The sequence below is a fragment of the Pelodiscus sinensis genome, chromosome 3, assembly GCF_049634645.1.
Source record: "Pelodiscus sinensis isolate JC-2024 chromosome 3, ASM4963464v1, whole genome shotgun sequence".
In the NCBI taxonomy this organism is placed as follows: Eukaryota; Metazoa; Chordata; order Testudines; family Trionychidae; genus Pelodiscus; species Pelodiscus sinensis.
In genome coordinates, this window is record NC_134713.1 from 126,082,872 (window position 1) to 126,095,098 (window position 12,227).

At 42.9% G+C, this 12,227-nt stretch overlaps 1 long non-coding RNA gene across 1 annotated transcript in view; it reads right to left on the reverse strand.

The window, feature by feature from the left end:
• Positions 1 to 1,676: 1,676 nt before the first annotated feature.
• LOC106731955 (uncharacterized) overlaps positions 1,677 to 12,227 on the reverse strand; it is a 32,550-nt gene continuing 21,999 nt past the window's right edge. Inside the window, exons 4-5 of the long non-coding RNA XR_012902810.1 lie at positions 7,458 to 7,594; positions 1,677 to 1,927 (exon numbers count right to left, since the gene is read on the reverse strand). This is a non-coding gene — a long non-coding RNA (uncharacterized LOC106731955). The remainder of the gene's footprint in view (positions 1,928 to 7,457; positions 7,595 to 12,227) is intronic.

Below are 12,227 nucleotides of genomic sequence, written 5' to 3' on the forward strand. Positions count from 1 at the left end.
GCACTCAGAGTGCCGAGCAACAATCACAAAGCCAATTTCTCATTCATTAATAAAAGAACAGGCTGACCTCAACAGGCAAGGTAGATAAATAAAAGGCAACAGAATAAAACAGCCGCCGCCTGAGTGGTAGTCATTTCAAAACACCTCAGAAAACAATATCTTTTTTGGAAGGGTTTTTTTTTTTAAAGCGGGGGAGAGATTAAATGAACCACATTTTAGGATCAGAGGGGTAGCCGTGTTAGTCTGAATCTGCAAAAGCGACGAGGAGTCCTGTGGCACCTTATAGACTAACTGAAGTGTAGGAGCATAAGCTTTCGTGGGCAAAGACCCACTTCGTCAGATGCATGTCTGACGAAGTGGGTCTTTGCCCACGAAAGCTTATGCTCCTACACTTCAGTTAGTCTATAAGGTGCCACAGGACTCCTCGTCGCTTTTGCAGATTTTAGGAGACAGCCAGTTGCACCAGGTTGGGGCTGCCACTGCAACAGTTTGAGCACCTACTGACGTCAGGCATGATAGTGGAACCCCCCAAACCCCACAGGATCTGAGAGTTCACGATCCCCTCAGGTTAGGGTAAAGGAGGAGGGGGATCTCAAATATAACCAGGGCCAGCCCCATTCAGAGCTACCTCATTCAATACAGCTAATTTAGACTGAATCCACTACTCAGTATGATCCGGATAGCTCAAACCCTTTCTGGCAATGGTGACTGCTGCTCGGAGAAAGCTGCAGGCAGCAGATCAGCCTCCCTGATAAACCTGTGTAGAGGGAATTGCACCAATTGAGCCTCGAGGTCAGGAGGATGCGCATTGCCACTGCCAGATAGACTCGAGATAAATAAGGGGATAACCGCACACAAATCGCGTAGCTGAAAACTGCAAACGAAAAGGGGGGGGGCAGATCCTCTGCTGGTGCAAACTGGCACGTTTCATTGCCATGGGGCCAAGAGACAGTAGCTGAAGACCTGCCTCACAATGTTTTCTTTATTTGTACAACTTGCTTTATTGTCAGACCTTCCGTTACACAGCTCAGAAAAGAATCTGATGTATATTAAGGTCAGACCTTCCGTTGGACACATGCCCCAGAGAAGTGCGTGTACACAGAGAGGGAGAGACTATATGTATTCTAAGGTGCTCAATTGGCAAGGGTGTCATTTTGACACCGAACAACAGCACTGCATCATTATCAACGTCCCCACCCCAGTCTGCTAAAAAAACACTGATACTAACTGCATGCCAGAAATACCGAGTCCCCACAAAACCTCTGCTGTATCAAGTCTCTTTTTGTCTGATTCACTCGATCTTTGGCAGCACTCCAAGTTTTAGGTAGGAGGGGGGGCGAGAGAACTTCCTGAGCATACCAACAGCCTCATTTTGATCTGTGATACTGAGCACTCATTTCCACTTCACAGGCTGGGCTGAGCAGTGCCACAGAGAGACAAATCCCAGACGTGGAAGGAGAGTGGTGTGGGGAGGAAAGATGAAAGCAGAAAAGAGCTGCATTTATTAAGCTGTTTTTCTTTCAGTGAAAAGAAGCATTTATCAGTGATTTCATACATCATGTGAGAGGTGGCTTCCTGCCAATTTCCAGGGATGCAAACAACCCATTGACATCATATGCTAAATATAGAACAGTCCTTGCTTTAGGTGAATAAATAATGCATCTGCAAAGGCATAGGTCTTCAGTTACACATTTATTATGATCAGGCTGTCAGGTTCATATAATCAGAAGAATAATGCTCAATCCCAACAAGGAATGATAGGCAAAGAACTCAAAACAATTACAGACAATAGCTGATTACACCCGTCTGCTGCTGATTTCCTTGTTCATTTGTTTGTCGTGCCGCTGAAATGATATGTAGCTGTAAACCACGTTCTAGCTTTTCAACACAGATCTGTTGCTGTCCCTCCCTTTTCCTTCAAGCCAGGCTGTAAAGATGAGAGTAGGTGGAGAGGTTATGACTAAAGCACGTTGCCAAAAATGTGGAAACTTCATTAGCTCTTCCTGGGGGGAGTGATGGGGAACAATATGATAAAATTATGCTAGCAGTAAAATAGCAGCCTGTGTGAATCTAACGGCTTTAATGCAAGGGGCTTTCCAAACTCATTCAGAAACAGTTTTTAACTGATGTCATCCAGTGCTAATCACTTTTGATTCCTTTAATATTTTTATTTAAGGGCACCTGTAACTAACAAGCAGGTAACCAAGAGCTGTAGTTGGCTCTCTGGTAGCTAAGTGATGTCCCTGAAACAACCTGAAGAAGGATTAAGATTCATAATAAAATCCAACTAATATTATTTTCTCCTTTCAAACCTAAAGCACCAGAGAGGAGAGAGAGTCTCTGAAACCATTCTTAATGAGGGGAAATGGAAAAAGTAGAGCAAAGAAATAAGAGGACCATGCACCATAAGAGCTGCCGCAAGGTGTTGGATCAATGACAACATCTGCATGAATTCTTTTTCACGTGGTCTTGGATACAATAAAGATTGTTACTATGGAAACTGGTGTAAAAGCACCAGTAAAAGAAGGCTAGAACTGAAAGATGAAAAGTAAGAAAGATAATATTTTTAGATGAAATATAAGGAATGCAATGAAATGACATAATCCAGGCTTATTGTTTGCATCAGTGCTCAGTAACATATTGTGGTTTCTGCTCTGGACTGCTGAATGAAAAACTGTTACATTTTGTGAATGATAAATAATGCAGTAAAATTTGAGGTCAGGAATTATGATTACCATACTGTCATAAACAGAAGCATTTAATACACCATGCAGCTGTGGATTCATCATGCAGCGTGAGAAATATTGTGCCAACGATCATAATATTCTCAGAAAGTTATAATGACTCACTCTTTTATTGTTATTAAGAAGCAAAGTGCAAATAATTATATGCACATTTTATGTTTTGGATATAGAGAAGCCTTTTATAGAAGAAAAACATGGCCTAATTTTCAAGTGTGTTGAGCACCCACAGCTCATAATGTATTCAAAGGGAGTTGCAGATACTCAGCACTTCTGAAAATCAAGACATATATTTTGAGTCAGAAAGTCTCATCAATTTCCATAATATCAAATGTGCATAAATTGTTTGCTGTGCTCCTTAATTAGGGCCTGATACTGTTCAGAGCTCAGCACCTCCAGAAGGGTGATGAAGATACTCAGCATCCATCTATTATGGCTCTGATTTGGGAAAAATTTTAAGCACGTGCCTAACTGCTTACCTGAACTAGGCCTTTGGTGGGAGCTGAGGGAAATGAGAATTTCTGAAAAGAATCAGTATACATATTTAAGTCTTTTGATATAAAATCTAGGTACTTACATTTAGGCATGTGAGTTCAAAATTCTTAGCCTCGGTGCTTAAAGGATCATAGAATACTAAAACTGGAAGGGACCTCAAAAGGTCATCAAGTCTAGTTCCCTGCCCTCACAGTAGGACCAAGCACCATAGAAAAGGAAGGGCATGTGCATGCTCATGTCAGAGGGAAAGGGGGCATGGGCATCAAAATATTGGTGTGTGGAGCCTGCTGTACACAGGAGACTTGCATCGTTATTCCAGTCACAGCACCCTCGGTAATGTTACAAGGGCAAACCCAAAGGAACGCATTTCTTAAGACTGAAAAACTTTCAGCATGCTCACTACCCTAGGATAACGATCAGTAAATGCCACGCTCAGAGTATAACAACTGTCAGTGCCATTGAATACTGTCACTAGACGTGCTGGGACTGAAAGTCCCAAACCATGTAGCTAGCCACAGACACTACCAGGAAAGCATTGGGTAAATGACAGCCTTAGTTTTGCTGTAGGCCAAGTAAAACATGTAACCAATTGTTTCCACACTTCTGATCAGGCTGGGAGTTGGCCATTAAGCAAGTGCAAAGTATGCTTGTGACAGGTACTGCAATTCCATGTATCTCTGGGGTCAACTTCTGTGTACTGTTTTAGGCAAAGGGTTGCATTCTACTCCTTTGAGGTAGGTTACCTTTGCTCATCCAGGAACTAAAAACATTTGGGGAAAGGGTTGATTATTGCAGTCACTGGGATTTTAAACAGCTCCAGAACAGTACCACCGTTAGGGAGGGTTTGCATATACTAGTCCAAGCAGGTGCCAGAGGCCAAGGAGACAAAGAAAGAACTTTTTTTTTTGATTCAGCTAAAAGTCCTGAACTTTGGTCAAGGGGATGGCCCAAACCCTGCTAAAAGGCTGGAAAGACTGGAGAACCTGTGTGGTCTCCATGGGATTGAAAGGGAGTTACTGGTAAAATATTTACATCCTGGTTTCATTAAATTTGTTTTCTCTGTATGCTTTTATCTTGGAATAGACTTTTATCCTGGAATGTACTTTGCTCTGGAGCAGCTGGTGGTCACTGGTATGTCCCTGTCCTTCAAGTGAAACTAAAGAGCAGAGGAATTGTTTGACCTACTGGAGGTAATTAGTGAGTCCCAGGGGACTGCAGTCTGAAACTCCTAGACAGGGGAGAGGACAGGGGCATAGGTCCCTGCTCAGAGAGAGGTGATGACTGGAGGCCTGAGAGATTCCTGCAGCTGACCATGCAAGTGGCAAGAGGTGCAGTGACCCTGAAACTGTGACAGCACTTATATAAGCAGCACAGCAGGAGCACAAACAAAATAGGAAGAAATAATAAGAACTGGTCTGTGATGCAGGGTTTAGCGAGTGGGAGACACTGGATTGCAGACACTAGGCAAAGGAACAGAGAATGAGTGGGGTGAGAGGGGGAGAGCACCACAGACTATTGTTAATGGGGGGATTGCTGACAGCAGTTTGATATAAGAGCATCAGCTAAAGGAATTTATGAACACACAGGTAGCAGAGACTTATGATTTCCACGAGGAACAGACTAACCTGACTCTCTGTGTACCTCAGAAAGAGTGGATCAAATCATTACCTGAAAAATTATCTCAGTCCCGCCTGAGGTAATTTTTGGACAAGTCAGTTCAAAGTTACTTTATTGGCATGACTATAATACATGCATTGCCAAAGCTAATATAGAATACAAATTAAATGATAAATTAGACTAACTATTGTCTCATCCTCATCCAACACTAACATTGTAAGCTGAAGAACCCTTGCCTCCTTCTTCCAAAAAAAGGAAAGAAAAGCATGAGAAGAGCCAAAAAAAGAGCAACTAGAAGAAAAAAAGTGATTCTATTTAGTGTTGGATGTTGCCTTGACTACAGAAAGCCATTGCGTTTCAGCTGGACTTAACTAACCCATCCAGGGTAAAATCTTGTATCTCAATTTAGCTGGTCAAATTGTGACTGAAACACCTGTCTTTTTTAATGCTCTAGCTTAGACAAGAGCGTAGGGTACAACTTAACTAGCTAAAACAGAGCTTACAAGTTTACAACAGGGAAAAGGTTCAGTGTAAGTTGGGTTTTGCTAGCACTCATTAGCTAAACCTGACCTAAATGCAAGTGCTTTTCCTAGGACAGCCAAAGACTTTGTTTCTCTTAAGGGATCCATTGCTATCCTAATCTCTGCTGTGTTAATCAGCAATCATGTGCCATTTTCAAGCTTAGATGGAATTGAAGTTGCATCAGAAAAAGCTCATATTTGGCCACAATTTTCACTTGTATTACCTACCTAACCAGCTAGAAGCCAGATCTCTTATGAGACAGGACAGTGACAATGTTCCTTCCATTTTTTTCCATCTATGTGCAGAAAAAATTTTGGTATGTGCACCAAGACAAGTGTGGGTATGCACCACCAATAGCAACACATGCTGCTGGCTGTGGTTGCTCTGCTAATCAGCTGGGCATCTCTGAATTGCTTCTGAGTGGCTGCCAAGCGCACAGTGTACAGGGAACGTTGGTGACAAACACCTATTGCTGCTGCAGAGGCTATATTAGGTCATCTATCGTCACTGGTTTTAGCAGCCTGAGAAAAGCAGCAGGTGTCTGAATGAAACCAGTTGTCATTCCTTAGGTCAGGGCCTCTTCCTCTTTCCATTCAACCATCCATCTATAAGACTATGAGGGTCAGACCCATCAAGTCTCACCTTGTGCAGTGCAGGACTCCCTTCACCAAGAGATAAAGACTATATATTTTGAGACTCTATGCTCTTTATGGCGGGAATAGTCTCTTCCTCTTTGTAAGCCACCTAGCTCATTCTGGGCACTGCCATGAACTAAATAATAATAGCCTGCTCCTTCCCTTTCTTACAGCTCAGTCCTTTGCCTTCCCTCCTTTCCAACCTTCCCTGGATCTACTTTGTCCCTCCATACCCACTCTACTCTCATGGGGGTGCCTAGGAGCTGCTACCAGTCTGAGGGGCTCCACATTGTAGTACACACCTGAAAGAAGTACTCAGTTATGCAGGTCTTCTAAAGAGATTGGCTGGAATCTGGATTTTCATTTGTTCAGCAAAGCTAGGGTTTATTGCAGGGAGGTCTAAAGAATGGGTGAGTTACAATCCTTTCACTTAACAAAAACATGACACTGACGAGTTAGGTTTAGTTTTGATCAACAGGACAGGTGAAGTTTGGGCCAGTCAGCCAGATCACATATTTATAGAGCCAATTTATGCAGCTTCAGTTGAGATTTGCCAGGACCCAGCTGAACAATTAAAGTAAAGCTTGACTAAGTCTCAGGCCTTACTTAACATAGCCCACTTAAAGCTTTGCCTTCCATGAATAAAATTAATTATTCTCACTGATTTCTTAATCAGCCTTATCCTCAGAGGTGTAAATTACAGTGACAGATGTATAATCAGAGAAGTCTTCCAAATTAACCTTTAAAAAAAAAGGAAGGTACTCAATGATGGCTGTACTAAGCAAGGCCCATCTATCTATAACAGCACAACAGCAGTACTAACAATGCCAGGCAAAACCCTGCTGAGAAATGGCCACGTCTAAGAAGTAAGCCATCTTTTACTAAAGCTAGAGGCCGCTGACTAGACCAGCTATCATTCTTTTATCAGGAACTTGTCTTCCACTGGAATAGCCCAGTCCTGTAGCGTACTAAATACTCTCAACAAAGCATTTCAGCTCAAATTTTTAAAATTATTTAGGTGCCTGACTCCTGAGATCACACTGACCTTTAAGCGCATTGTATTCAATGGGAGCTGAGGGCAAACAGCAACTCCCAGAATTGGGCTCAGAAAGGGTTCACCTGATATCAATAGGGCTACGGATGTTAATAAACATAAGTAAGTGTTTTGCTTCAGCAAAGCATGAGTGCTCAGCACTTTGCAAAATCAAACACAGAGGGAGCACGTATTCATTTTTTTAAAATTGTATCCTTTGCTATATATGGTTGTAACTATTTTCTTCCACTATTTGATCTGAGGAAGTGGGTCTGGCCCATGAAAGCTCATCATCTAATAAACCATCTTGTTAGTCTTTAAAGTGCTACATAGTCCTGTATTTTGCTACAGAGGGAGCAGACTGAGCTCCTTCTGACACCTCACTCTGGCATGAAAAGAAAAAGACTAAATTACCCAAAGAGCAGCAGGTTAACTTTGTTGCTGCTGCTAGAACAGTCTGATGTTTTGGGTGAGTTTTCCAGGTATCTTGCGTGCCCTTCCAGTTTTTCTTAGAATAAACTGTCCTCCAAGAGATGGAGTTAGTCTGGAAGCTGAAAGGAGAAGGAAAATAATCACAACATTTTGGAAGCTGCAGAATCTCTTACCAACGGTCATCTTCTGTTAAGAGCTAGTGTTCCACTCTTTCAAAGGTGATCTACCTGGTACATGACACAGCTCACAAACAGTTTAAAGCATCCATCCAGTGACCAATGTCTGCATAGGATATAAGAATATTTAATTTTTTTCTGCCCTAGAAATGTGTATGTACATAATTTTGTAAATACATACCTAATAAAAATGGGGGGGGGTCTAAGTTAACAGAGATTCAAGTTTAAGAATTAAAACTCATAATTGGATAAGTTTCAAAAAATTGTTAGTTAAACCACTGCACCCCATAAGAGTTTTGGATGTGCAAGAAGTAAAGTATTGGGCCCAACCTGCTATTTTATGCAGATACCGTTTTATAATATGAAATAAAAATAAAATGGATTCCAGAAAATGTTAAATATTTAATGATGTAATTAAGCCTTATTAATGTAATGTTCTTTATTTTGCAAATTAAAATTTCACAAGAATTCGTCAGCTCTTTATTTTTCATTACTTAGTCTGGGAGTCTGTCCTATTTATGTGTTGTGAGTCTTTATAAACATTTGATTGATGTTAAATGTTTCAAATAAAAAATCAGTTTATATTTTAGTTGTCATGGCTATATGGAAATATTATTAATATGAGTCAATATTTATAATGTGCATTACTTCCTAATATTTTTTGATATTTTTATTGCCATATAGGACAAATATAGTTCATTACAGATGAAAAATGGTTTAATCTTGAGGTTCTTTACAAGGATCTTGTAAACAATTAGTTTTTAGTGCTCCTTTGGTTCTGCTTCCCCTTTGACTGGTTCACAACACCCCACTGCATGCTTCCCTGCTCCTTTTCTTTCCTTTTGCCACTATCTCTGCTTTCCTCCAGGTAGCCTTCTGGTACTCCCGGAAACCCCTTCCTAATGCAGTCCACCGTATATAATGCCATTCTCTTCTCCTTCAAGCTCTTCTTTAAAACAGGTGTCTTTGTGACACCTATGTATCTTAAAAATGAAATAAAAACATCTCTACTTTTGAAATAATGATGGTTAGTGATCAGGGGCGGCCCCAGACTAGCTGCCAGCAACTGGCGCCCTAGGTGAACCATGCAATCGGTGCTCCCCTCCCCCAACTCCAAGGGCAGATATCGACTGAGGATTTTGGTTCTGTGCTGGGGAGAGGGGGGGCTGGGGATGGAGTTCTCTGGCTGGTTGCCGAGGGGCTGGTGGCCTGGGGATGGAGTTCGGGGGCTGGGGGCCGGGGAGAGGTAACAGGGTGCCAGTCGGGGGAGAGAGTCCCCTGCATCTGCCTCCTCCCAAGATCCCACCCCCCCAGAGAGAAGCCGGCATGCGCCTCTCTTGGGGTGACCCCCCCCACCGCAGCGCAGGGGAAGCCCCCCCACCCCGCATTCCTTCTCCCCCGGGGCCAACTTCCCCTCCTGTGAGGCAACCCCCCCCCCCCCGCGTTCCTCCTCCCCTGGGGCTGACCCCCCCCCCCCAGCACAGGGGAAACCCCTCCCGCGCGCTGCCTCTCCCAGGATTTACCCCCTTCCTGGATGCAGGGAAGTTGTGCTCCAGGTAAGGCACCGGAAAGGAAAGGGGAAATGGAAGGGGCAGGGTTTTGGCGCCCCATGTAACTTGGTGCCGTAGGCGGCTGCCTAGTTTGCCTATAGGCACGGGCCGCCCCTGTTAGTGATTTGTAGCAAGTTGCCAAGCGAGGCTCCTGTATAGGAATGTAAGATTGCTCTGATGAGCCCCCCCTAAACTCAGGATCTAGGCCGTTGTAGGAAGATGCAGGTATTACTACTGACAGGTGGATCTTAGCTCCAGAAAGGACAGTAGAGGGGAAAGGAATTTGGGGCAGAAATACCTCAAGCTGGGATAGAGAAGGCTCTGCTGGGAACTCTGCTGGGAACTCCAGCTAAGTTTGAGGAAAAAGTTGAACTTAGATAAATGTACTGTTATTTGAGTTACTCATATAGCCAAACACCCATGTGGACTACAATGCAATGTACTTGGAACAGGCTGGGAATACTTACACTTTGGCTGTGTCTAGACTGGCCAGTTTTTCTGGAAAAATCAGCCGCTTTTCCAGAAAAACTTGCCAGCTGTCTACACTGGCCGCTTGAATTTCCGCAAAAGCACTGACGATCTCATGTAAGATTGTCAGTGTTCTTGCGGAAATACTATACTGCTCCTGTTCGGGCAAAAGTCCTTTTGCTCAAAACTTTTGCGCAAAAGGGCCAGTGTAGACAGCTCAGATCTGTTTTCCGCCCCGATCACAAAAATGGTGATCGGGGCTTTTTTGCGGAAAACCGCGTCTACATTGGCATGGACGCTTTTCTGCAAAAAGTGCTTTTGCGGAAAAGCGTCCGTACCAATCTAGACACTCTGTTCTGAAAATGCTTTTAACGGAAAACTTTTCCGTTAAAAGCATTTCCGGAAAATCATGCCAGTCTAGAGGTAGCCTTCAACTTTAGTTTAGCAACAATATCTGAGTGTGGATCACAGATGTGTGCCCTGCTAACCAAAGCAAGATCTTATTGTTGTAAGCCTTACTCCTCTTTCCTTTGTTTTTCTCATCACTTACCATGCTTAGTTAGGCTAGGTCTAGACTGCAACGTTTTTGTGGGAAATGCTACGCAAAATGTGCTCCGCTTTTTCCACTTTTTTTTTCGGAAGAAGATTTTCCGCCATTTGGCCCTGCCTAGACGGGGCCAAACGGCGGAAATGCCTCCTCTTTTGGCGAAAAAAAGCAGAGCAAATGTGTTCCTTGGACACAGCGGGGTTTTTGCGGGATATCTCTGGTATCCCTAAGTCATACTGAACTACATTTGACTGCTCACTGGGGTACAGATAAAATTCATCATGAATATGTGTGGCAAGACTGGGTCTTTGGACTGTCACTTTAGGGGCATGTGTCTGATCCTGGACCATTACTATAATCCTTACTTTTACTGGTTGTTTTATTGATGTCAGTGGATCTATTTTTGTGAAAAAGGGTTCCAGGGTCAGGTACCATGTCTTCCTTCGGGATCCATGGGCAAGTCTCTTAAACTTGCTGAGCCTCAGTTTTTTCATCTGTGAAAGGGATAATGATACCTGACTTTGTTTATAAACCACTTTGGGATTCTCAGAGGAATATGCTACATAAGTACTAAGTATTATTATCAGAGCTAGAAAAAACACACCGGCTCCGGGTTCATAGAAATTTTACCTGAGCAAATTCACAGAATGTGCAAAATAGCTGTTGGCTCACTCCCTGGAAAGGAAAGAGCAAACCAGCCAAAGAAGAGAGCGGACCAGCCAAAGAGCCATTGAGTCTTTAACAGCTGATGAAGGAAGGAATTAGAGAATTCCTTGGCCTGTTCCCTTCATGCAGAAATGGGGGGTAAGGAGCTGCTAGCCCTCTTTGGAGGGCAGCATCAGAAGAGCCCGACAGAAAGGTAGGGACCAGTATTAGTTGATTTGGGGTGCAGAATTCATTGATTTATTGGGGGCATTATTGGTGGGGTACAGCTTTCGGTGGGACAGAAATTAGTTTTACAGGGCGTCCCTGCTATAAGTTACCCCGGTATACATCCGTTCTGCACTAAACTCATTGATGTTTGTAGGAACAGATGCGTTATAAGTCCCCCCATTCCTTGCTCTTAAGTCGTGCAAAAAAAACCCCAATTTGCACAAACGGAAGTCATCTGTGGGAAAAAATTTCTCGCTTTAAGTCCAAGATTTTTTGAACATATCTTGGACTTATAGCCTGTACTTAGGAAAGGGCAGAATTGGTTAGGGGACAGAAGTGTTTTATTTTGGTATTTCCTAGCACTTCACATTTTCTTGGCACAACACTGATCTTGCTTTAAGTTAGGATAAAAGGAAGCTGCATACTAAATTTGGGGGTCCTAGCTCCTCCCATTTAGGAGGAGTTCTTGAACAAACAGATTCACAGATGTATAGATAGATGGATAGATAGATGGATAGATACCTATGTACAAAGGCCAAAGTTGCTCTTAGAAGTTAAGTGCAGCATCTCCTTCCATTTCAAGTGCCCCTTCTCCTGCTTTTTCAAATGAACTGGATTTTTTTAAGAGTCCCCTGCCAGCCCACTCTAACTCAAGCAACTGCTGTGTGGTATTTTCCGATGGACCAAAAGCACCACACTTGTTGTATGTATGTATGTAGGACATAGTATCCAAAAAGTGGTGCATCCATAGTGCTTATATTCATATAGCTAGTTCTGACGCCCCAAGGAGCATTTAAGATGCTACCTGCATTGGCATTCTAGAGAAAAAAAGCAGACGACACATTTTGACAACATGCCTATCAATATTACAGATATTGCTCCATACTGCACACATTCATACTTATTTCCAATTCTGACTGAGTGCTGTTTGTCATACATGCTAGTGCTTTGCCTGCAGTAAACAAATAAGGATCTAGAAGTCTCTGACAATGGAAGACAAAAATATTTGCATCCTGTCTGCACTACAGCTTCCACTGGTGAATGTGCACCAGTGGAGAATTACAGCTCCCAGGTTTCCTAGCATAGATGCAAGCAGCCCTAGTATCAATTCAATTTTACTTGCCTAGTTTCCACTGCA